Below are 27,447 nucleotides of genomic sequence, written 5' to 3'. Positions count from 1 at the left end.
TAACTTAATCTAGTCATTTTTAACAACAATGTAAATAAACTTGATGTAAATAAGAAAACATATAAACTTTTAATGATAAACAGTTTATATAAAATACGTAAAGATACGATATGCATTTATTCAATTACATACGAGTCACAACATCGTATAAATCCTATTTCAATTCTATACGAGGTTCCTAGCAACGCATGAACTTTTATTCAATTACATACGAGTATCTAGCTACATGTGAATTCTTATTCAATTCTATATGAGTTTTCTTTTAGAGTGTACCCCGGGGTCTATCGTGAGCCTATAACCGAAGTTGTGACTCAACCAAAGTTTGACGATCAGATCTCACACTGCCTCTGCTGCTACTGAGTCATCGGCTTCCTGACATCAATTGCTACGTGTGATCGCCTCCGGTTACAAGAGACTGCAACACCGACTCACTCACGTGTTGGTCATCGTAGTCGGTCTCTCAGTATTTGATGTTTATCTGTTATCGTTCTGTTTGCTTCACGATCCTTCCACCACCTCACAAATCGACCCTCCTCTCTTCTTCTACTCTTTCCTCCCTCCACCACAACCACTGCCTGATCCTTTATGTTGACGCTTGCATCTCCGATTAGCTCTTTCTCTTGGCGTCTGTCGCTGCACCATTAGTGGTGGAGGATGTTACGACTGTTAAGGTGGTCATAGACAACGACATTAGGGTTTTGGATGTCCGTACTGGACGGTCTTGTAATTGTCGCTTTGGGTCTTCATACTTGCAATCGATCAAATAGGTATTCCCAGATACCTTGCAAACTGACAATTGGTGGTGTGCGGAGATCGAAGGCACCGATCGGAACTATGTCTGCAACGACTTGTAGCCCCAAACGTCTCCATTCGGGCGTTTAGAGGGAAACACCGACTGCAATGTATTCCAAGTCTGAAGATCTCCGGTTGCACCGTCATTCACCGTTCTTTCTGATTTTCTCAAATTCTTCTATCAAAGTCAACCGCTCCATCATTTCTCACCGACTCTGCTCGCTCTCCTAAATTCCATCTGCTCCTTTTGTTGTTTGTTGCCGACGTTGCTGCACTGTAAGGTAGGTTAGTCATGAAGTCCATAATTTTTCCGATTTGGGTGTGTTTATTTCCGATTCTTCCAATTTCTTTCCGTCGTTCTTCTGTTTGCTTTCTATGGCTCCAACTTAGGTTGGTTTTCTCAGTTTTCCGACTACCTTCAGACTGTATGTGATTTGGAGCTACTTATCGATCCTCTTACTCTTCCATGTGAGGACCAGTATTACAAATTGGATCAGTTGTTCATCTAATTAGGATGGTAACCTTGATACGCGTATTCCTTCTATCAAGGTAGTGATCCTTCAATTTCAAATTTTACTAACTAATTATGTACTTACAGTTGTTCTATTGTTCATCTAATTAGAAATTCCATAGATTTTTTTCTGTTATCGAACGGTAGGAAATACCCTTTAAACTTCGATTTTTTTTTTTCTGTTGTCGATTCCCGTATCTGAACAATGAGGGTTTTTTTTTTTTTCGATTTCCTTCTTATAACTTTCAACTTCAATTTTCTATTTTTTGTTATGAACATGTGACGTATGGTGGCGAGGATTGTTGGGTTGGTCGAAAAGGTAACCCTAACAAATTTCATATTTGGATTGGGTTTTTATTGTTCATATTTGGATTGGGTATCAATTTCACTTTCAGTCATGCTTTGATCCTGGGTTCAAGAAAAATTTAATCAACGCGCCAGGTATTATTTCCCTTTTTGTGTTAGACTTTCCCAATTCAACACCTCATCTTTACTCTCTCCAGCCACCGCTCTCAATTTTTGGGCTTCTGCAAGGCGATGAGTAGGTGGCCGAGTGTGCTGGTCGTCGAATGATTTTAGGGTTTATCGCATAGCCTGCACACCAACACCATGTTGTTATCAGTACAGCCTGTTGACCACAGACTTCCCCTCGAAAATCATGTGCTTTACCTGTTGCATCTGAGATCTTCTTTCTCATACTAGCTGCTGTTGTTCGATTTATATCTGGAGAAGGAATTTTATGTTGTCGAGTTAACAGGCGATTTAAATCTTCCCACGCGGTTGACTAAAGAGGAACAGAAGTTAGTCCACATCAGCAAAGAGTTGAAACCAATGACCTATATGATCAAGGTGATCTTCCAAATATACCCTTTATTATGTATATTTTTTTGATCTTTGTGGTGATTATTGTTGAAATTGTTATGAATTAAGCATACTATCATTGTCTTACATTGGTATCTTTCAAAACATCATTAAGCAGACTACTACCTTTTGTTGTACAACAAATTTTTGAGAAACAACAAGGATGTTCTGTTGTAGAATTAGGATATGGTGTAGGTCAGTTATATTCAAAGATTACTTTATATTGTTTTAATTGTTCAAATTTCTATTTGGAAAGTTTTTGGCTTCATGTTTGCAAGATTCCATTTTTCTACATAAGTATATGATAAGTTTTATATTTTTTGGGTTGTAACTATTTATACAAAATTCCCTTTTCAGTTCTTTAAGAAAAACCATAGATCTTCATGGATTTTCTGATTTATATGGGTTGTAACTATTTATATAAAATTCCCTTTTCAGATCTTGAAGAAAAACATAGATCTTCATGACTCTTCTGACAACCCAAATTCATGTTCTGGTAAGATTGCTATAGTGATTCGGGTGGTTCTTTGACCCATTATAAATAAACAACTTTGTATATGGATCACCCCTATGAAAACAAGTGGGACATCTTTCCAACAGTGATAAAATACTGAAAATTGTGAGTTCCTAATTAAATGATTTTATCGAAAGGGTACTTTTATTTTCTCATAATCTGTTAAATGACATTATGATTTTATCGCCTATATGAAAACAAGTGGGAAATCGTTCGTAAACATACCATAAGTCACATACATGTCAATAATGTCTGCAAATTTATTAATAAAAAAGAAGAAGAACCAAATATGATATTCTCTTATATGGTGTTTGTGTGATAAACAAACTTTTTTCCCTTTTTAATATGCAGGGGATGAAGCTTTCTCAAATACACAAAAGTTTTTCATAATTCTATAAGCACGACATGACAACTATTTCTGTTTTAAAGGAAAAAAATAGTATTAAAATCACATCCTTAACCCCCAAATTAAAATGAGCTCTTAGGCTTAATGAGAATATACAATAATACAATATACAATGAGATTTTCAATATGGTATTCCTTTAATTTGACTGGGTTTAATTTTCAGGTAACTATGATTTCGTTAAGACTCTTTATTTTGTTACTGTTTGCAATAGTTTTTCCACATGTAAGTTCGTTTTACTCATAGAAAAAAGGTATTGTTAAAGTGGATAATGGGATATATGAAGCCATTTTGTTCACTTTGATTGTCAAAGATTATAAATGGTTTTAATTTAATGTATTATGTTTGTATCTTGGTGATCTCTCTGCAGTGGAAAAAAGGAAGCTCCATAAATCATATTTATAAAGAAGGTTCAAATTTGTTTGTATTTTGGATGAAGGGGTATTTTAGTCAAATGTATAATTGGGAGACATTCAATTTGTATATTGGTAATTTTTTTTTAAATTTGTCAAGTGGATCATAAAAGGTATGGACAGTAATTGGATCTTTATTATTAGGAGGTGATTAGGTGATTTTTTGAGTAAAGGTGTAACACCCAAGATCAGAAAGGCCAAGAAAAAGAAAGAAACCCTAAGTCAAGGAGTGGACTCGTCGAGCCCGGGGAGGAACTCGACGAGTCGGAGCGGGATCCGGGGGATCGAGTAAGTGACCAACTCGGCGAGTCGGCTCGTGAACTCGGCGAGTTGGGTCTGAACAAGGAAACCGTAATTTCGGGACTTGGTACCCTATTTAAGCATCTTATTCTCTTTTCCAGGGCTCATTTGCGGCCCTATAGTCCAGAACCAGAAACCCTAAGCCTCCATTGTTGCTCATTCAAGCTTTCTTGCCATTTTGGGTGATTTGAAGGAAGAAGGAAGAAGGCACTCATTGGGGATTCAAGAATTGGCAGTAGATCCAGAGTTTGTGAGGTCTTCCAGAGCATTTGAAGGTAATGAGTCGCTACCTTCCCTCTTTTGCATATAGATCAACCTTTATCTTGGGATTTGGGACTTTTAGGACAAGTTTATGAGCTATTCCGAGTTAGAAGCCCAGATCTGAAGTTGCTACTTCAGATCTATGTGTATCTTGGCCTAGAGAATCATAAAGAATCAGTCTATGGGTTGATTGTTGAGCCCCTTTGTCTCAAACCCTAGTTTATAATGATTTGAGCCTATATCTCGTTAGCTATACGTAAAGTTTGCCACTTTACGTAAGGAATAGGCTTTAGAAGAGTGGATCTACAGTTTGGAGTCCATGCATGACTCTAAAGTCCTCTGCATGTATGTAGATCTGATTGGACTCGACGAGTCCTTCGAGTGGACTCAGCAAGTAGCTTGAAGATGAGGAGGAACTCGACGAGTGGGATGAACAGCTCGTCGAGTCGGATGAAGTTAGGCATGAACTCGGCGAGTTGGAAGAACAACTCGACGAGTTGGTTGAAGATTGCCTTGGGCTCGGCGAGTCAGGTCACGAAACCCCAAACCCTTCGAGTTGAAACTCGAATCAGTGAGTCGGGTGGAGACTCAGCGAGTTGGACAGGTCAGGACACGGGAATAGTTGACTCGACGAGTCATGGACTGACTCGGCGAGTCGAGTCGCGAATAGAAAGACCCTGAGCATATGAACTCAACGAGTTATTAGGTGGACTCGGCGAGTAGGGTTGACCTGGAAGGTTGACTTTGACCAGGATTTTGACCTTGACCAGAGTTGACCTAGTTGACATTTGAAGATCGAGGAGCTAGTGGAGCAGCAGTTCGGAGTCAGAGGTCAGGTAGCAGTCAAAAGGATTAGCAGCATCAGTTCAGCAGTCTCAGGTGAGTTTCCTTCCAGTAGGAACGGGTCTAAGGCCACAATGCCGACCTGTTTAGCTAGTAGTAGTTTCCGGATTTTGATCCGATGCAGTAGTTAGTATGTTTGATGCCTTTGTGGCTCAGACAAGATTTATCTGTTATGTGTTTCGGGCTACGGCCCGATATAGTATGCAGTATATGTGTGTTCATGCTAGTTGATATGTTTATGTTATGTTCTGTTCAGTTAGTTCCAGACTTCGGTCTGATGCAGGGGGCAAGGCCCCAGTTAGTCCGGACTTCGGTCCGATGCAGGGGACAAGGTCCCAGTTAGTCAGGACTTCGGTCCGATGCAGGGGGCAAGGCCCCAGTTAGTCCGGACTTCGGTCCGATGCAGGGGACAAGGTCCCAGTTAGTCCGGACTTCGGTCCGATGCAGGGGACAAGGTCCCTGTCAGTATCCGGACTTCGGTCCGATGCAGTGGGCAAGGCTCAGTATGTGCTTTATATGTTATTGTATGGTATGTGGTAGATTGGAGGAGCTCACTAAGCTTCGTGCTTACGGTTTTTAGTTTTGGTTTCAGGTACTCAGTTTTTCAAAGGAGGAGCTCGGGAAGATTGCAGTGCACACACCATAGACAGTTAGCCTGGGAATGTTTGACTCTGATAATGATGATATGTTTTGAATTAATACTCGAAAATTATGTTATGACTTATGATACAATTTTTATAAATATGATTTAGTAATGTTTTTAAAGAAATTTTTAGTTGTGATTTTTGGGTCGTTACAAGTTGGTATCAGAGCCTTGGTTTGAGGGATTCGGGCGCCCGAGTGTGTCTGAACTCAAACTAAGGAAGTGGTATAGAGTTTTCAAGAGAAAAACCATGGTTACAAAAGGATTTTGAGAAAAGAAAACAATTTTAGAAAAAGTATAAAGAAAAGAGTTTTAGAAAAAGCAAAAAGAGTTTTGAAAAGAGAAAAGGGTGTGGTGCATGCAATCAGCCGAGCTCAAGTAAGTACTCCCAATTTACCCATACAAGTTATGTTATGATTATCAGTATCAGTTTCAGTTTCATTTTCAGTTTCAGTTTCAGCTTCAGTAGAATAGCATGCTAGAATAGGACTAAGGATCTAGGATGATGCCTTATGTGCCTGCTTTATGTGTTTCAACTTGATAAGAATTTCATGCTAGTAATGAGTAGACAGTAGTAGGATAGCATGTGTAGGTTATGCCTGATAGTATGAGCTTAGCATTGTATGCTAGTACAGTTTCTTGTTATGAGAATAGTTTTGCCTGAGTATGTTTCCTTTATCCAAATGCTGCTTGCTTTGTGCTTTGTGGGACTCTGAGTGATGGGAGTTAGCCATTAGGTGAATACGTCACATCACATGTGATCAGGGTTGAATAATCTCAAAGTGCTGGATTTGGCCCTATTGCGCAGCTCTTGTCTGAGTCCAACCGTTGTAGGGACGAGACTTTTACTCGAAGGATTATCCGAGCCTCATTGCATGTGATGGTAAGCAGGTGGTGGCTAATTGGCATTACAAGGAGGCCTTCAGCAGCTGAGGACTGTTTGGGTAGAGTCAGAGGTTCCCTAGGGCAAGCCTAGGATGAGAGTAGCAGAGATCAGTAGAAGAGTAAAGGGGACTTGGTGGAGTTGAGGTAACTCTTGAGGAAAGTACGGATATATGTGGAAGGTAGTATGGGCCCGTACTACTAAAAACAGAGGATCCGTACTCGATTCAAGAGGGGCCAAGGCAAAAACCAGGGAACTAGTAGAGTGTGTGAGAGATTCCGCAGCAGTAGTGTGTAAATTGATCAGGAATTGTTATATTCTTAGCATGGTGCCATTGCGCGAGCTACCAGTTAGCAGTTCAGGCGTCGAGGAGGGATCTGGCTCGGGCTTTGGAGCCGGGCAGCTTGATGATCAGATGAGGGATTTCATTTCCGTAGAGATTATGCGCAACATCATTGATCAGACTCCAGTGATTTTCGGTTCGGTTAGAGAGGCCATTGTGGAGCTCATGGGCAGTCATCTTGAGGCCTTTAAGGCCGGGATAATTTCAGGACAGATTGGGGCTCGTCTAGGTCCCGATTCTTATGGAGTTCGGGGATCTATCAGGGAGGGAGATCCCATTTCTAGTTTTTGCTATCAGGAGACAGGAGTGGGTGGGGCATCCTGTCTCCAAGAGAGACCTCTGCATGATTGGATAGTTGAGGAAGTTTCGCGAGCCATTCGCGAGGATCTGCCCGACATGGTCGTGAGCATCACTGATAGATTGATCGCGAAGCTCCAGGATCAGACAGATGTTGTTCAGTCGACGGGCAGTGTCGATGGGGTAACACAGGAGCGAGAGACCGGCAGGGAGTCGGAAAGGAAGAGGAAAACGGATGAGACTCAGGTAGCCACAGGTTCGGGTAAGAGGCCCAAGGGTTCGGATTTGAGGACGAGGAACTATCAGAGCCGCTGGATGTTTCAAGTGTGGCCAGATTGGTCATTTTAGCAGAGACTGTGTTGTTACCATCGCCCAGGGACTTGATCCGTTATGTTTCCATTGCAGTCAGAGGGGCCACAAGAAGGCCCATTGTCCGAGTTTGTATACAGCAGGGCAGGTGCCAGCTCCTGCCCCTGGGACTTCGAGAGCCGCCAACGGACATCAAGGCCGGGCAAGGGCGCCCACGGCTCGGAGCTGAGTTTTCCGGTAGATTTCAACAGGGATTCGGGCAGCACTGAGTGATGGAGGTATGTATCTTTTACTTTTCTGTCAACTATTATTTGTGATATTATTGTTATGTTGTTGCATTGTTATCAATAAGCTTAAGTGTTGGGGTATTATACTACCTGCTTGTGACTGAGTTTTATGCCATCTACATACCTTGGAATTAGAATGGTGAATTGGAGGTCGTCCCCTCTGGATCAGGTTACTTCGGATGCAGTAACTATAGCATGTATGTGTAAGATGCAGTAGTGCCTTACTACTTGCGAAAGGCGTTAGTCAGGTAATGATCAGTTATATTTTCAGTAGTGATAACCTAGAGTTTTTAGTGGAGTAGCTAGCGGTCAGTAAGGAAGTAGGTTGGGGATGTGCACCCCAAACGCAGGTTCTCGGGATGTAGTCCCTAAAGCAAATACAGTTAAGGACCGAAGGGTGCTTAGTCAGATAGCAAGAAGGGTGCGGATCTGGTAAGAGTTAGTTGGAGCGCTGGCAAGGGTAAACGTCGGCGGACAGCATATCGCCCTTTTAATGGAAGGAAGGTTGGAAATCCTTTCGACCAGTGAGCAGTAAGGAATTAGCCGAATCCAAGTGGGGGAGAACCCTTCGAGTATACAAGGATAAGAGCCACGTAGACCCAGAATGAGTGTGCGGCCTCTGAGAAGAAATGATAGTAGCACAGTGATTGATGGATTGAGAAGTTCAGAATTGGGAGTTCGAGGACCTTCCCAACAGTTAAATCATGTAATCGAGATGGTTAGAAGCTGGTTGGGAATCCAGGATTGGAGGACCACCTGTAGGGCTCAAGTGAGTCGGAATGAGGATCCTGAGAACGGTTAACAAGAGATGTTTTCGTATTAGTAGCCAGTGACAGAGTCAGCATGCAGGATTGTGTAGATTCAGGAGTTGGGAGTTTGGAAACTTCCCAACAATAGCTTCTTGTATCCGGATTAGTAGACGGTTGGTTTGGGAACCAAGCCGAAGAGTTCCTCGACGAAGCGCTAAGTATATCAAGGATATAAGATGTCGAGGATGATGCAGTATTCAAAGACTGAAGGCTGGTTTTGAGAAATCAGGATGAGGAATCACTAGCAGGACTAGGGATAGTCAGGATGTCCTCAGATAATAGTAGTAGTGGTGTTGTAAATCTACGGGGGTAGCCGTAGCATTCACTAGCAGTTAGATAGTAGTAGAGTGTTGTAAGTCTGCGGGGGTAGCCGTAGCATTCACTAGCAGAAAGATAGTAGTAGTGGTGTTGTAAGTCTGCGGGGGTAGCCGTAGCATTCACTAGCAGCCAGATAGTATTAGAGAGTTGTAAGTCCGCGAGCGTAGCCGTAGCCTTTATCAGATTGGTAGGCAGCATGAGCGCGTTGTTGGACGCGGGAAAGCAGTAGTACCCACCAGTTCGGGTGCAGTAGTGAGGATATAGGAATCCACGAGTTAGATTCTGGATTTCCCAAATGGTTCAGTTATGGTTAAGTCGGCGATTTGTCAGTAGATCGTCGCCACAGTTATGAGATCAGAGTAGCAGTGGACCATTGGGGTTCGGGTATGTTAAGGGCTACTGTCAGTCTGGGAGCCATCATATTGTTAGTTGTGGAATTGATGATGTCAGGATGTGACGTAAGGACCTGATCGGTGGATCGGGAGGTTGTTAGAGCCACAGTGACAGGATAACTAGTGGAAACTAGTTCCAGAGAAAGATTTCGTTCAGAAGTCAGGGGAGCGACTAAGTAAGGAGTCCTTTGACTCCACAGTTGAGTTGGAACTCAGTGTTTCAGTCAGATCAGTGTATCAGGTAGTTCAGTGTTTCGGGCAGCTCAGTGTTTCAGGCAGTTTAGAGTTTCAGGCATGTTCAGTATTGCAGACAGTTCAGTGTTTGGATGGTTTCAGAGTTTTGGACAGTATTAGTATTTGTGGTTGAATGAAAGTGCTGACAATATAGTTGGTTGGTTTGGAAACGACAAATCCCTCTCAGCAGGATCAGTTGAGCCCTTCTGCCAAGTATAAGTGATATGTAAGGATAGCTAGGCAGGTAGCTTTTCTTTCCGGATGAAAGGCTCGAGTTAGTAGGAGTTGAGTAATCAGGTGAGAGATAAGCAGGCTGGTTCCAGCGGCATCGATTCAGCATGGATGACAGAATGGATAGAACAATTATAGATAGTCGAAGTATCTTCCGGAGTCGCTGGGAGCGACTAGGAGATTGCGATGGAGTGTAGTGCCTGGTGGGAGTCCGGTAACTCAGATATTGACAGAATAGTTGGACCAGGGTGGTCTCAGTGCATCCGGTAGGCGGTTGAGGGGTAACATAATTTTCAATTAGAGGAAGTAACGTTGGGGAAATTATGGAAAAGAGAAGAATTCAGTATGTACCAACAGTAGTGACCAGCGCTGTGAGTGGCTGGAGTGAGGGACAAAAGGGTGTTAGCTTTCCCAGACAGAGAGTTGGAGGCAGTTCGCACGACAGTTGGCCATAGCAAACTTCGAGGACGAAGTTTAGTTTAAGTGGGGGAGAGTTGTAACACCCAAGATCAGAAAGGCCAAGAAAAAGAAAGAAACCCTAAGTCAAGGAGTGGACTCGTCGAGCCCGGGGAGGAACTCGACGAGTCGGAGCGGGATCCGGGGGATCGAGTAAGTGACCAACTCGGCGAGTCGGCTCGTGAACTCGGCGAGTTGGGTCTGAACGAGGAAACCCTAATTTTGGCACTTGGTACCGTATTTAAGCATCTTATTCTCTTTCCTAGGGCTCATTTGCGGCCCTATAGTCCAGAACCAGAAACCCTAAGCCTCCATTGTTGCTCATTCAAGCTTTCTTGCCATTTTGGGTGATTTGAAGGAAGAAGGAAGAAGGCACTCACTGGGGATTCAAGAATTGGCAGTAGATCCAGAGTTTGTGAGGTCTTCCAGAGCATTTGAAGGTAATGAGTCGCTACCTTCCCTCTTTTGCATATAGATCAACCTTTATCTTGGGATTTGGGACTTTTGGGACAAGTTTATGAGCTATTCCGAGTTAGAAGCCCAGATCTGAAGTTGCTACTTCAGATCTATGTGTATCTTGGCCTAGAGAATCATAAAGAATCAGTCTATGGGTTGATTGTTGATCCCCTTTGTCTCAAACCCTAGTTTATAATGATTTGAGCCTATATCTCGTTAGCTACACGTAAAGTTTGCCACTTTACGTAAGGAATAGGCTTTAGAAGAGTGGATCTACAGTTTGGAGTCCATGCATGACTCTAAAGTCCTCTGCATGTATGTAGATCTGATTGGACTCGGCGAGTCCTTCGAGTGGACTCAGCAAGTAGCTTGAAGATGAGGAGGAACTCGACGAGTGGGATGAACAGCTCGTCAAGTCGGATGAAGTTAGGCATGAACTCGGCGAGTTGGAAGAACAACTCGACGAGTTGGTTGAAGATTGCCTTGGGCTCGGCGAGTCTATTCTTGGAATCGGCGAGTCAGGTCACGAAACCCCAAACCCTTCGAGTTGAAACTCGAATCAGTGAGTCGGGTGGAGACTCAGCGAGTTGGACAGGTCAGGACACGGGAATAGTTGACTCGACGAGTCATGGACTGACTCGGCGAGTCGAGTCTCTAATAGAAAGACCCTGAGCATATGAACTCAACGAGTTATTAGGTGGACTCGGTGAGTAGGGTTGACCTGGAAGGTTGACTTTGACCAGGATTTTGACCTTGACCAGAGTTGACCTAGTTGACATTTGAAGATCGAGGAGCTAGTGGAGCAGCAGTTCGGAGTCAGAGGTCAGGTAGCAGTCAAAAGGATTAGCAGCATCAGTTCAACAGTCTCAGGTGAGTTTCCTTCCAGTAGGAACGGGTCTAAGGCCACAATGCCGACCCGTTTAGCTAGTAGTAGTTTCCGGATTTTGATCCGATGCAGTAGTTAGTATGTTTGATGCCTTTGTGGCTCAGACAAGATTTATGTGTTATGTGTTCCGGGCTACGGCCCGATGTAGTATGCAGTATATGTGTGTTCATGCTAGTTGATATGTTTATGTTATGTTCTGTTCAGTTAGTTCCAGACTTCGGTCTGATGCAGGGGGCAAGGCCCCAGTTAGTCCGGACTTCGGTCCGATGTAGGGGACAAGGTCCCAGTTAGTCCGGACTTCGGTCCGATGCAGGGGGCAAGGCCCCAGTTAGTCCGGACTTCGGTCCGATGCAGGGGACAAGGTCCCAGTTAGTCCGGACTTCGGTCCGATGTAGGGGACAAGGTACCAGTCAGTATCCGGACTTCGGTCCGATGCAGTGGGCAAGGCCCAGTATGTGCTTTATATGTTATTGTATGGTCTCCTGCCGTCGTTTCAGTGAGTCATAGGGCTTCCCCTCAGCTCAGTCTTTTTGGTTCTTGGTATGTGGTAGGTTGGGGGAGCTCACTAAGCTTCGTGCTTACGGTTTTTAGTTTTGGTTTCAGGTACTCAGTGTTTCAAAGGAGGAGCTCGGGAAGATTGCAGTGCACACACCATAGACAGTTAGCCTGGGAATGTTTGACTCTGATAATGATGATATGTTTTGAATTAATACTCGAAAATTATGTTATGACTTATGATATAGTTTTTATAAATATGATTTAGTAATGTTTTTAAAGAAATTTTTAGTTGTGATTTTTGGGTCGTTACAAAAGGACATTTTGGTTAAATTTGAAAAATACCAAACAGAATTGATAGATAATATACTGTATACAGATTTTCCACTTTCGGATCTCCTCAATGTTCCACACACAATCTGGAGCACACACAATCTCGAGGAATTTTCCACACACCCTATTTAACCTAATGTCGTGTTCAAAGTATAAATAAATAGATCATGAAACAATATTTACAGAGAATAAATCGAACAAATCATCTGACATCTGACCGCGCAACGCGGGGTCACTCACCTAGTTATAATCAAAATTCTCAAAACAAAAACTATACTAGGTTTAAAATGCGTTCAAAGTTACCCATAGGTTATATTTATAACTTCTCGCGATTAATGTTTTTCGCGAAAATGATATAACTCTGAGTGAAAAATATTCTGATAATGAAATCAAATATTATGGAATAGCCCGAGTTAAAAAAACATGATAAAAGACACTTAACGAATCGAGTAGCTATCCTTACGAATCAATTCGATTTTTCTTTTCAGGAAAAATCAGTTATATAACTGATTTGTTTTCTTAAAAAGAGCATAGCTTTTGCATACGATATCCATTTTCGACGATCTTTATATGCACAAAGTTGTGTTAACAAGTACTATCCAATTACAATGTCAATTGCTCTTAAGCATGCTTAACACACAAACTTTTTATTTTTCATGTATTAATAACACTTATTTTTGTGAATAGTTTTTCGTTTGTTAACGATCGTCAAAATTTGGAGACAACTAGGGTATTCTTCTTGCAGTTCTAAGTATATAACTTCAATTGCAATAAAAAGACAAGGAATACTATACAATAGGCCCCATTAGAATGGTGTTTGTGGTTGTTTGACCTGTGAACGTTGACATATTTTTACCATTTGTTACATTGTGTAGAATAGTAAACTGGGAGCCAATTCTGAAATTTTTATATTCGAAACAGCATGTGTGGAAAACTAAGATGGTGTATATAGGTGGATGATACACTCTTATTCGTCCGGTTGTTGGTTCGATGGCTATATACTCCTTTTCTCTATTCAACATGCCAACTAAAATTAACAAAATTCTTGAATATACAAGAGCTTCGTTATTTTGGGGAACTAAGATAGGAGAAAAGAAAATTGTTTGGGTTAAATGGAATTCAGTTTTGGTGGCTAAGAAGTTTGGAAGGCTACAAATAGGAAGTCTTGTGGCTTTCAATGACTCTTCATTACTTAAATGGAGATTGAAATTTGTTAACAATCCTATAGTTTTATGGGTTCAAGTTTTGAAATCGATACATGGAGAGTCAGGTGGTTTTGAAGGGAGCTCTCGACTTAGGGTGACAAAGGTGTGGTTAGGGATTGTAAAGGATATTTTGAATCCCCATTAGTGTCAAATTATGCCTTTGTCTACTCTTAAGAGAGTGGTTAGGAATGGTAGCAATATACAATTTTGGAAAGAAATTTGGTTAAGAGAAGTTTCACTTCAAGATAAATTCCAAGGCTTGTTGCTTTGTAAAATGATCCTAATTGCTTGATTACACACACACACACAAATATATATATATATATATATATATATATATATATATATATATATATATATATATATATATATATCAAAACCAAGTTTGGATTTTGAATTGGAGGCATCAACCAAGAGGGGGAGTTCAACAAACTCAATTCTCGAAATTGACGGAACTATTGAATTCTGTATCCATTTCTGATCGTAATGATGGATGGAAATGAGATCCGACTACTAATGTGGAGTATATGGTCAAGGAGACCCGTATACATCGATGTTATTTCTCTATTGAAATCTGGTTTTCAAACTAAATGGAACACTTTGATTCCAATCGAAGTCAATACATTTTGTTGGAGGTTATTTATGGATCGACTTCCCTCCAAATTTAATTTGATGTATTGAGTTTACCATGCTATATAAATATATATATATATATATATATATATATATATATATATATATAGGTGTGTGTGTATGTGTGTGTGTGTGACAGAGACATTGAAGATGTTAATCATCTTTTCTGTGAGGTGCAAAGTTGCGACGACTATTTTTTGCAAAATTGGTTTGTGGTGTAATGTTGATTTCTTGAACATGAATTTTATCACTGAATTAGGGGAGTTTCTTGATTCAATTTTTCTTTCTATGGCTCAAAAGTCAATTTTGGATTATATTGTTGCTGCCGCTTGGTGGTGTCTTTGTAACTTTAACTTCAGAAACAAGTGTGCATTTGATCATATTAAACCTAGGAACGATAGGTTTTTTTGATGATGATCTTTTCTTTTTTTATTGGCCCGTATCTCCTAGTTGATGTTATTTGTATGGTATGTGGTACTTTGTGGTACCTCATTAAGCTTCGTGCTTACAGTTTTCAGTTTTGATTTCAAGTACTTAAACTACTAAAGGGAAGGGCTCGGGATGATCGCATTGCACACACCACAGTCTTTAGCCTGGAAGATTTACTCTGATATTTGATATGAGATTTTGATATGTTGACAGATATTATGATATTTTGAGACACATGTTTTATGATTTTATACTATGGCGATGTTATTATGGTTTTAATAATGATTTAAAAACGAAGTTTTTAGGTTGTATTTTTGGGATGTTTCAAGTTGGTATCAAAGCCTTGGTTTGAGGGATTCGGGCACACTCTCGGGTGTGTCTGAACTCAAACTAAGGACTTGGTATGAAAATTTTCAAAAGGAAATAATTTTTATAAAAAGAATTTAGAAAAGAGAAAAGAATTTGAAAAGGCAAAAGAACTTTGAAAAGAGAAAAGGGTGTGGTGCATGCAATCAGCCGAGCTCAAGTAAGTACTCCCAAATTACCCATACAAGTTTATGTTAAGATATGTTATGAGAACTGCATGATAGAGTAGGACTAAGGACCTAAGAAGGATGCCTTATGTGCCTGTTATATGTGTATCAGCTTTATGAGAACTGCATGCTAGATTTGGGATAAAGATCTAAGAAGGATGCCTTATGTGCCTGTTATATGTGTATCAACTTTATGAACTGCATGCTAGTACAGATTAGTCAGTATGATGGCCTGATTAGTATATGCTTGATTATGTTTACTCAATGCTCGAATGCTGATTGCTTTGTGCTTTTAGGAGTTCTAGTTGTCTTTTACTAACTAGTAAACTAATATGTTAAGTTACATATTGCAAGGACTAAATAATTTAAGAAGGTTAGGTCTAGCTCTATTTCACAACTCTTGTTTGATTCCAACCGTTGTAGGGTAGGATCTCTCATTCAAAGAATTATCTAGTCTTAGTGATATGTAATAGTATTCGCAAGCTAGTTAGGGGAAGATTGCATGGAATTCTTATGCAGCTGATGGCAGAGAGTGGGATGGTGATTACCCTAGGACAAGCCTAGGATGAGAGTAACAGAGAACAATAGCAGTAGAAGGGACTTGGTGGAGTCAAGGCAGTTCTTGAGGAAAGTATGGATAGATGTGGAAGGTTGTATAGGCCTGTACTATTGAAAGCAGAGGATCCGTACTCGAATCAAGGAAGGCTGGATGAATCCAGGGAACTTGTAGTGTATGAGATCCCTCGAGTTATGTTTAGTATTCTGATGTTTGTTATGATGTGTTCTTTTCAGAATGGTGGTTTTACGCCCTAGACCAACAGTTGGCAGTTCAGGTGTCAGTGAGGGATCAAGCTCAGGCTCTAGGGCTGAGCAGCTAGATGAGCAGACTAGGGAGTTAATCTCCTCAGAGATCACGCACAATATTCTTTAAGTAGACTCCTGTGATCTTTGGTTCGATCAAGGAGGGTATCCTGGAGCTTATGGAGGAGAGATTGAGTGCTTTCCGCACTAAGGTGGCGGCCATGATGGGGTCGCGCACACTCACTTTTCGGGAGTTCAGCGTATGTGGAGCTCCCGACTATCATGGGGCTCGGGACCCCACTACGAGTACTAGATGGTTGGCTGATGTCGCCAACACATTCTGCACCAACAAATGTCCTGAGGGGGACAAGGTTATACTAGTGTCCTGTCTTCTGAAGGATAGGGCACATGACTGATAGGAGGAGGTCGGGCATGCTATTAGGGATGATGCTGCGTTGGACGCGATAACATGGGGTGACTTCTCGGCCACGAGTTTGAACATGTGATAAAGGTGCAATAGCTTGCTAGGGAGTTCCACGATTTACATCAGACTACTGAGATGGTGATGGAGATCACCGCTAAGTTTAGGGAGAGGGCCCTTCTTGTTCCGCAGTATGTAGAGGAAGAGGAAATGAAGAAGCCCTGATATCATGAGATGTTGAGGAGTGACATTCAGCAGTTTGTGAGCCGATCCAACTGTAAAACACTGGAGGATATGATTGCCAGAGCTAGAGAGAGAAAAAGATTGACTTAGAGATGGAGAGGAATAGGAAACCAGATGCGGCATCTGGTATGGAGGGTTCGGGCAAAAACCCTAAGATAGATTCTTGAGGGAAGGGCCAGTAGAGCCGAGGCCGCTGCGACAATTATGGCAGGGGGCACGATGGGCCGTGTAGGGCGGGTAGTTCGGGCTGCTTTAAGTGCGGCCGAATGGGTCATGTGAGTAGCGATTGTACAACCACCACCACTACATCATCTGATCTGATTTGCTTCCAATGCAATCAGAGGGGCTACAAGTGGTCCCAATGTCCAAGATTGGCATCAGTAGGATAGGTGGAAGCACTCGCTCCTGCTACATTGAGGATTACAGATGGCCGACAGGGCCGTGCTAAGGCGCTAGTGACGAAGAGTAGAGCCTTCCAGCTGACAGCAGAGAAGGCACGTGCAGCACCTAATGTTGTTACGGGTATGTATCTTCTTCTTATCTCTTTATTTACATTGATTGTTACTTATGTTTATATGTTTTGTTATAGGATCGTTCCTAGTGAACAGTATATCAACGTTGGTATTGTTTGATTCGGGTACCACCCGATCTTTTGTGTCGCTCGCGCTTAGCAAGCGATTTACAAGAGCTCCGGGGGAGCTTGATTGCCCACTTGATGTTGAGATAGCTCATGATAGGGCTGTCAGGGTTGCAAGGGTTCACCGAGGATGTACTGTTCAGTTATTCGATCAACAATTTTCAGTAGATCTGGTACCAATTCCCCTGCGAGGGAACAAGGTTATAGTGGGTATGGATTGGTTGAGCCCCCAATGCGGCAGCGATCGACTGCGAGCAAAAAATAGCGAGCGTTCAGACTCCTAGTGGGGGAGGGTTAGTGATCCAGGGAAAGAGGCCACAACGTGGATCAGTTCTCTGTTCAACAGCGAGGGCAAGGCACCACCTTCAACAGGTTTTCTGATTCTAAAGGTAACAATATAATCATTTATATAAAGTTATTTTTAACTGTTGTAATCATAAGTTATTTTAAGATACTTATTTGAAAACTTTTAACGATTATAAAATATCTTTAGGAAATATTTTAGTTAAATTGAGATTACAATTTAATTTTTGCATTTAACACTACAATTTATCACTTTTAACTATTCATAAAATATTCATTGAGTTTTTTAAATGGAACTGAAATTTATATTTAAGTTTACACTATAATGTTATATTTAAATTAACAATATAAGTATTTTGTCAAAACTGTTCAAAAGTTGTAACTTTAAAATGATAATGGTTACATACATGAAGGGTCCAGTTAATGGTTTGGTCTAGGCTTTCATTTGTAATAGGTTCTTTTGAGTCAATATGCAACTTTTGTTAGTTTGTGTGTAGTTTATGGTCGTGTGATAAGTTTACGGCCGTAAGCTTGTTTACGGCCGTAAATCCAAGGTCGACCCAGGTCCACTATATATAGATGCTAGCTAGGTCATTTGATGGTTGTTGATGCCACAAGTTTACGGTAGTTATTCACAAGTTAACCAGACGTCTTTTATCAATAGAAGCGTGTGCAAGCTTGTTCTGATTTCTGTTTCTACTTTTTTCTCGTTGTTATTCATTGTTTTGGTTGTTTAATCATTGGTAAGATCCGTTTCAGGACCTTACAATTGGTATCAGAGCAAAACCAGTGTCAAAGCATCGTACAATCGAATTTTTGACCGTATTCTTCATTTTTTACGACTGAAGTTGGTGTTTGCTGCAAAAGGGTTTCAAGCTTAATTCAAAAATTACGTTTTTCTCGAATTTCTGGGAGATTACGGCCAGAGCTTACGGCCGTAAACACAGATTACGGCCGCAATCTCAACTCAGTTCTTGAACCGTAAATTTGTTCTTAGGCCGTGAATAAGGATTCTTCAACAACCAGAAACTTGGACTCTTAGACCGTAAACTGAAACCGCAAACTCTTTACAACCATAAACTCCTGACCGTGAACAGAGTTTATGCCCGTAAACACTCTTTTGACCGTGAACTATTGTTTGACCGGAAATTCAAATTCTTTTTAATTAATAACTTAATTTCTACTTAAACTAAATTTAAATGGTTTCACAAAGTTAAACACATCACCATGAGCTGTACTTTGTAATGGGCTCAATAACTCGAATCCCAAGACTGCTGTTTACTGAAGGTTTTCCTGAATGGAAGTACAGGATTGAGAAGTATATCAAAATGAAGGACTTTAAAATTTGGAGAAGCATCGTAAAAGATCCTGTCAGAATAACCACCACTGTTGCAGGGCAAGTGGTTGACAAAAAAAAATTGAGAATTACACTGATGAAGCCTTTGAGAAGGTTGAAGAGCAAGAAAGGGCTTTGGCCACTCTAACCATGGCCCTCTCTCCGGATATAGCTCAAGGTTTTAGGGAGTATACTTCAGTAAAGGCCTTGTGGGAAGCCCTAATTAAAGTATATGAAGGGAATGAAGATATGAAGGAGAGTCGCCAGAATATGTTGCGTCAAAGGTTCAACATGTTCAATTACATTCCTGGTGAGACCCTGGAGGCACAGCTTCAACGATTCACAACTCTCACCACTGAGATGAGCATAGCTGGAATCTTTTTGACAAAGTCTGAAATAAACAAGAAGCTACTAAATTCCCTTCCAAAGTCATGGGACATGAATGTAGCATTTATCAAGAAGACCAAAGACTTAAATCTCCTTACTCTCGCTGAAGTGATGGCTATCATCAAGGCGTGTGATATTGATGATAAACAGCGGGAGATAAACCATGTGAATTCGTACTCAACTGCAAACCTTGGAATCTCATCTAACAATGCTCTTTCATCTTTCACCTTTTCTTCTGCAGGTCAGCCCTTTGCTGCTTAGCAAGCTCAGATTCAATTTTTTCCCACTCCATCAACTACTTCACTTCCCGCTGCATCAGCCATGCCTTTCTCTTAGAACCAATCATTCGCTGCTACTCAAGTTGCTTCTCCTTCAACTGTTGCCTCTTCCTCAAACAACAAGGAGGGTGATGAAAATCTTGCTCTCGCTACAGGACTTGTTAACTGCTACAATGCTCTTGTAGCTGGAGATCTTCTGCCACAACTGTCATTTGCTGATCTTGATCAGATACATCCAGAAGACGTCGAAGAAATGGATATTACATAGCAAATTTCCATGGCAGTTTTCAGGGAAAAGCAGTTTGCGAAGAAGACCGGGAAGAATAACTGGGGATGAGTGCTGATAAAAAGGTAGGGTTCAGCAAGGGAAAGCTGCATTGTTGCAACTGCCACGAGCCAGGTCATTTTGCTCGTGAGTGCCCGCAGCTGGATAGAAGATTGAACAATGACCGGACAATGGTTACAGTAGGGAACAATCGAAGCGGTGCTCAGGTCAATAGTGAAAAGGCCATGGTTGCTCAGTCATTTGACTGGGAGGGTCAGACGCAGGCCCTGAATATATCAAGACCTGAAAATGCTCATTTGGCTCAAGTTGGTGGTGAAGCTTCCGCAGAGAGTGTTGCAGTTGAAGATCAAATGATGGAGCTGCAGTTTGCATTGATGGTATCTTCAACTTCTGAACTGAAGAAAAATGAGGTAAGTTTGCCTTCTTGCTCTCAAGCCTGTATTGATTATGTTAAAATTCTTCATGAGGAAATTGAAACACTACGTAGAGAAGTAGAGGACCTTAGATATGAGGGCTATCAACTTAGAAAAGGACAAAAACCTCTTAAGGCCCAGTTAGAAACTAAAATAAAGGACTTTAGAACACTTCAGGAAGACTACAATAATAAATATGAAAATTATGATTACATAAAGAGACAGAATACCGATTTAATTACTGAACTTGAAACATTAAAGGGCAAATTTGAAACTGCTGATTTTGATTTCAGAAAGTTTGATGTTTCAAGTGAGGTAGTTTCCAATATGATAGACCACTACATGCAATTTAAACATGATTAGTCAAAGGTTCTAGGGTATGATAAAGTGCCTCCTCTTTTCCACCATTCATCTCAATTTCAACCTTTGTCCAAGGAGGAGATTGCCAATGAACCATTCATGGTTTATGGCAAACCGTCTGGTTTTGTTTCGGGAGGATTTATTAATGTTGAAAGTACTAACATTTCTACTTCTCCTGCAGATCAATCCTTAAATCAGTCAAAGCACGAAGTTGAAGGATCTGTTTCTGAAAATAAAACTGAGTCTGAACCTGAAGTTTTAGTTTTAAATAAAGACTTCAATTTTTCTGATGATGAAAGTGACAATGTTTTTTTTGTGAATTTACTGCACCTTCTGATACTGGTTTGAATGTTTTTAAAGTGTTTGATGATGTGGTTGACAATTCTAATGTTTATGCTGATACTAATGAAAAACCACCAGTTTCACAAGTTTTTCCATCTGATACACCCTCACTTGTCTCACAACCTAATTCTTGTTCATATTCATGTGAGAAAAGCAATCGTGTTGGTATGGAAAACAAATCTGAAAAATGCAGTACAGGTTTTAACAATAACAAACAGATTTGTTTCAACTATATGGTGTTGGTGGTCATATAGCTAGGAATTGTCCTAATAGAATGTTTGTACATTTTGAGTCATCAAGAGGAGAGAATGAATATAGAGGAAGTTCTTTAACTAGAAAGTCCTCTAGAATTCGTTCTCGGAATGATGATTGGAAGGACGATCGTAGTAGAAAAGGGCTGTGTTTCAAAAGCATAAAAAGGTCTTTCATAACAAAGTCCCAAACAGTTTGCCAAAACCGAACAAGGTCAAGCCAAGATCGGTTTCGTTAAGAAGCAGCAATGGGTCTTCAACCAATTCAGATAGAAAACCTAAGTGCTCAAAGCAAACTGACAAAAATCATATTTCAAAACCATCCGGGACTATTAGAAAACCTAATTATCAATGGTTTCCCAAAATAACCTCCAATCCATCATGTGTATCCTCTGAAAAATTTGTAAATAATGATAAATCTGAAAAGGAAACGAGACAACCTAGGAAAGTAATGACCTGGGTTCCCAAATCTAAATAAACCCGCACATTTTGCAGGGACAGTTGCAGGGGAATGTCGTCAGACCTTGGTTCGTCGACAACAGCTGCTCCCGGCATATGACAGGAGATATCTCCCAACTGAACACCATTCAATCTTTTAATGGGGGGTATGTTTCCTTTGTGGGTGGAGAAGGTGGCAAGATCACTCAGAGAGGAACCGTCACAAATGGGGTGTTAAGTTTCGAGAATGTCAACTTTGCTCCCGAATTAACGCATAGTTTGTTGAGCGTGTCTCAGATATGCGACAAAGGCTATTCTACACATTTCACTGACAAGGAATGTATGATTCTCAAGCCAGGCTTTTTCATCCTAGAAGAGTGGATTCTTGTCAAATCAAAAAGGGATGGGAATGATTACATCATTGATATGAATAGCAATCTTCCAGAACAAGTTACGTGCCTCTTCTCAAAGATATATGAACAAAATACAATGCTGTGGCACCGAAGACTCGGTCATGCTAACGCCAAAAACTTGAATCGTCTCTCGAAGAATGAGATGGTCCGTGGTTTGCCTTTCAAAGACTTTATAACTTTTGAAAAGTGTGTGTCATGTGCCCAGGGTAAACATCACAAAAAACCACACTTCCCAAAACAGGCTAACTCAATCAGTCAGGCGCTTCAATTGCTACATATGGATTTGTTTGGACCAGTCAACGTTCTCAATATTAACATAAATTCATACTGTCTGGTTGTGATTGATGATTTCTTCCATTTTACGTGGGTTTTCTTTCTATCCAACAAAGCTGGAGTTGCTGATCTAATTAAGAAATTCATTATGTTGATTGAAAACCAAACTAACAACCGAGTGAAGGCGCTTCGTACCGACAATGAAGCAGAGTTCAATAACTCTATTCTAGATCATTTTTGCGTAGAAAGGGGTATTATGCATCAATACAGCTCCGTTCACACCCCTCAACAAAATGGTGTCGCTAAGAGGAGAAATAGAACTTTAAAAGACGCTGCAAGGACAATGTTGTGTGACTCCAAGCTACCAGTTTTCTTTTGGGGCGAGGCGATTAATACTGCCTGCTACGTTCAGAATCGTGTATTGATCAACAAATCTCAGATGAAGACTCCGTATGAGATTCTATATGGTCACAAGCCCTCAGTCAGTCATTTCTGTGTATTTGGCTGCCATTGCACCCTTCTTCACCTAGAGACCAACCCGAAGTTTAATGCCAAAGCCGATGATTGTTACTTCGTAGGGTATGCTATGTGCACCGCATATAGGGTCTACAATAAAAAGACAAAACAGGTTGTGGAATCTTATGACGTGCGCTGGTTGGAGGAGAATGAGACGGATGCTCGAGTGGGTCCGGATTGGTTGTTTGATTACACATCGCTCTTCAAGTCCATAAATGTGTCTTCGGGTAGCTCATCTGGATCTGTCTCTGGTTCGAAGAATGTTTCTGAAGACGAAGACGAAGAAGTTGTCTACAGACCCCCAACGGTATCCTCTTCACCGCCTGAGGGGGAGTCTTCAGCTGCTCCTGAGGGGGAGTCATATGCACAACTTGATAGTCCAAAATCTCTGGTTCAGAATGATACTCTTGATGCTAAAACTACACCACTTACTCCTATAGAAAGAGAGTTCATGTTTAAAGGTGCTTCCGCTGTCACTTCAACCTTTATGGAATTACTCTTTCCTGAAAACATTTCTAATGAATTTGTAGCAGAGTCATCTGGTGCGGCACAATCAACAAATGAAGGAGGTGGCAATGTTCACAATCTTCCTGTCTCGTTTAATGATATCAGCCAAGAGATACCCTCAATAATTCAACGCGATCATCCGATCGAGAACATCATTGGTCAGTTGGGCGAAGACGTTAAAACCAGAAGCCAGAGTGGAGACGTCAATACTTGTCTTTACTCTTGTTTTATCTCTCAAATAGAGCCCAAGAATGTTGAAATGGCTCTGAATGATCCCAACTGGGTAGATGCTATGCATGAAGAGTTACATCAGTTTGAAACTCGGGGTTTGGAAGTTGGTTGAGTTACCGAAGGGCAAAAAGTCTCTTGACACACGATGGGTCTATCGAAACAAGCAAGATGATTTAGGGGTTAGTGTGAAATAAAGCTAGATTGGTGGTTCACGGGTTTCGACAAGTCGAGGGTCTTGATTACACTGAGGTTTATGCTCATGTAGCTCGCTTGGAGACTATTCGTATCTTCCTTGCATATGCCTCTTACATGAGCTTCACTGTTTACCAAATGGACGTCAAGACAACCTTCTTATATGGCAAGGTGAAGGAAGAAATCTACGTTGATCATCCCCTTGGGTTCGTTGACTCGAAGTTTCCTAATCATGTCTATAAGTTAGACAAGGCATTGTATGGGTTAGATCAAGCTCCTCGAGCGTGGTATGCGACTCTAACAAAGCACTTGCTCGAGCATGGATACTCTCGTGGCACTATCGATCAAAATTTGTTTATCAAGCATGTCGGTAATGATCAGATTCTGGTTCAAATCTATGTTGACAACATTATTTTTGGGTCGACCAGTCCACAGCTTTGCAAGGAATTCGAAGGTGTTATGAAAAAGCGGTTCGAGATGAGTTCGTTGGGGGAAATGACCATGTTTCTGGGGCTTCAGGTCAAACAAAATTCAACCGGAATCCTACTACATCAAGCCAAGTATGTGGAAGATATTCTTGAGAAGTTCGAGTTTAAAGACGCTAAGTCTGCATCGACACCGATGGCTGAGAGACCTCTTCTGACTCCAGATCCTGATGGCGAGTCCGTAGATCAGACCCACTACAGATCGATGATCGGATCGTTGATGTATCTTACTGCAAGCCGAACTGACATCATGTTTGCAGTTTGTTAATGTGCACGTTATCAGGATAATCCTAAACTTTCGCATCTTATTGTTGTCAAAAGAATTTGTCGGTATATCAAAGGCAGCCCAAAGTTGGGTCTTTGGTATCCAAAGAATTCTGAATTTGATTTATATGCTTTTGCTGACAGTAATTATGGAGGTTGTGAGCTTGACAGGAAATCTACTTCAGGAGGGTGTCAATATCTTGGTGACAGGCTAGTGTCGTGGCAATGCAAGAAACAACACACTGTCTCAACTTCAACAGCGGAGGCAAAATACGTTGCTGCATCTTCTTGTTTCTCTCAAGTTATCTGGATCCAACATCAGCTGTTGGACTACGGTTTGAATTACTTAGAAACCCCCATTTACTGTGATAATGAGGTAGCTATTAAAATTGCCAAAAATCTTGTCCAACATTCTGAAACCACATCGATATTAAAATTCATTTCATCAGAGATTGTTATGAACGTTCACTCATCCGGCTGGAACAGGTTCCCACTGCTAATAATGTGGCGGATCTGTTCACTAAGCCTTTTAACAAAGCTCGCTTCGATGTGCTTGTGGGATTTTTGAAAATGATTCGTTTTGAGGATTAAGTTTTTCTTTTTCCTGTTTTTAAGTTTTTCGTTATTCTTCTTAAATTTTATTTTTTATTTTTTATTTTTTATTTATTTATTTTATTTTTGTTTTTGTAGATAGGTTAGTTTAAATTTGCGCATCTTATTTCATTTTTATTTTCATTCTCACCCATGCACAAATTTAGGGGGAGAAATAATCCAAAAATCCAAAAACAATAAAATTCCAGAAAATTAAAAATGTTGCTAACAATCTTGTTTGTAGGCGTTGTGATGAGAAATGATATTATCAAGTGATAACGGGCAATCTGAATCTGCGTAACATACCAAAATTGAATTGTCTACGCTCTGTGCTCGATGCGCTAGTAGGCACGAAAGTTTTTAAATGGACTTGACCAGGAAAAGTTGAACTTAAGGAATTCAAGGACTTGACAAACATTGAACTACTTAGATCCGTTTAGCCTGACAACACGACACTCGGATAGGTTGAGCAGGGATATATACATGAGAATCTACCGGTCACATTAAAAGAACCTGTATCTAGAACTGTGGATTAACTTTTCCTCGATGTGTGGATTCTGTCCTTAATTACGGTTTTGATGGGGTGACTAGGAAATTCCGATAAACTAGGTCTATAGAAGGTTATTTTCTTGCTTTCTGTCTGTTAGTCATATGTTGCCTCCTCTGCATGATCGAGAGATCCGACCTGGACTGTAACATATGCAATTCTATCTCTCTGCATCTTCTCTCTCTATGTAATTCTTTCTATCTGTTAGCCATATACTGTCTCCTCTACGTGACTCATAATCCGACCTGGTACACAGTATATGCATCATTCTCTTCTCAATCTCTCTAGAACTTCAGTTAGTTATATGTTTCATCCTCTGCATGATTGGAAGAGATCCGACCTGGATGTATAGCATATGCATTCTAAATCTATCTTCTCTCTCAATAATTGTCTGCTCACCCGGTGTAAGGAGTATTCTGGAAATCCTTGACTACTGGGGCATATCAGGAAGCAGGAAACACGTTCTAGTACAATTAAAATTGAACTCATACGGATTGTCTGTAGATCTTGCTGCTCGATTTAGGTGGACAATAATATCCCTGGTTGTCGTCAGCTAAATGGTCCATAGGAAATATATTTAAGAATAAGGGCTAAAATGTCATATCATTCGTCAATTGTCCAAATTCTGTCACAAATGTTTCGTGCTTAAGTGGACCACAATACTGACGATCGATCAGACGAAGACATGAAAATAAGGGTACCGACAAGTGGAATAGGGCTTTCCAACAACTTTGATCCCAATGTCACAAAATTATTCTCAGTAATTAAAATTTTTAGGTTGTATATTTTACTCTATTTTATTTAATTTTAATTTTAATTTTTTATTTTTATTTACTTTATTTTTATTTTATTTTATTTATTTATTTTTAATTGTTAAAATTTAAGTGTTAATTTTTAAATATTTTTTTACAAATTGATTTTATTTTATTTTATTTTATTTAATCTTATTTTAATTTTAATTTTAATCCTCAAAAGGTTTTGTTTTTGAAATTTTTTGAAAATATTGGATTGTGTCTTATACTGTGTAGTCAACAGGTAAAAGGATTAAGGGTATAAATAGAGTTGACAGCCGGAATCACCCTCATTATTCCATTTCCGGCCGCAAACTCTCCTCCTCTCTCTCTCTCTCTCTCTCTCTCTCTCTCGCTTCAAAAAAAATTTCTCGTTTTTTGTGAAATTGCTCCAATCACTTCGAATGTATCATGTTTTCGACCATGGATATGCGTTTATTTCAGAGATTAAACGAGTTTTGAGCCTAAAATCGACGAAAAAGGGATTGTCGAGATTTACGGCCCAAGCTTAAGGCCGTGAAGAGCTTACGGTCGTAAACTCCGTTTGCGGCCACATGCTTATGGTCACGAGTTTACGACCGTAAACCCCCGTTGACCGCAAACTCCCCTTGACTTGAAATTTAATTTTAAAAATTAATAATTCTCTTTTGGGCTCGAAATTAAATCATTTAAAATATTATTTGCTTAAATTTCTCTCTTGTCTTACTTGGTGTGTTTTAGTGCAGACAAAATGGCAGCATCAAAGTTTGCAGACATGCACAATCTGGCAATGGTTCTCGCTGATCCTCCAGTGGCTCATGTAGATTTCAAATCAATGATTCATGGATTACGAGAATGCTATTTGGCCTCAGTCATCACCATGAACACTGTTGTCTATCAGAAAATCATACGGGAGTTCTGGCAGACTGCCAAAATGACAAGAGATGATGATGGGGCTGTGACTGTGGACGCAATTGTTCAAGGATGCAAAATTGTGATCGATGAGCCGTTTGTGAGAAAGACATTGCTGATCAACAACCTTCCGAGCTTTCCCACGGAGATTGGTATTGAAGATGCTTAGAAGATATTAA

General features: G+C 40.6%; 1 long non-coding RNA gene across 13 annotated transcripts; it reads left to right on the top strand.

The window, feature by feature from the left end:
• Positions 1-242: 242 nt before the first annotated feature.
• Positions 243-12,223, top strand: LOC145070069 (uncharacterized). 13 transcript variants are annotated; one of them, XR_013689813.1, is made up of 9 exons: positions 243-1,744; positions 1,807-2,152; positions 2,603-2,660; positions 3,453-3,570; positions 3,640-3,862; positions 3,989-4,070; positions 4,827-4,935; positions 5,492-7,652; positions 12,047-12,223. It is a non-coding gene; the product is annotated as an uncharacterized LOC145070069 (long non-coding RNA). The 13 variants fall into 13 exon arrangements; XR_013689808.1 differs by adding an exon at positions 3,248-3,307 and having other exon boundaries at positions 3,640-4,070; XR_013689812.1 differs by having other exon boundaries at positions 3,640-4,070; positions 4,851-4,935.
• The last annotated feature ends 15,224 nt before the right edge of the window (positions 12,224-27,447 follow it).

This window comes from Lactuca serriola, chromosome 8, assembly GCF_051521515.1.
Source record: "Lactuca serriola cultivar US96UC23 chromosome 8, Lser_US96UC23_V15, whole genome shotgun sequence".
NCBI lineage: Eukaryota > Viridiplantae > Streptophyta > Magnoliopsida > Asterales > Asteraceae > Lactuca > Lactuca serriola.
This window is presented reverse-complemented; position numbering and strand designations above follow the sequence as displayed.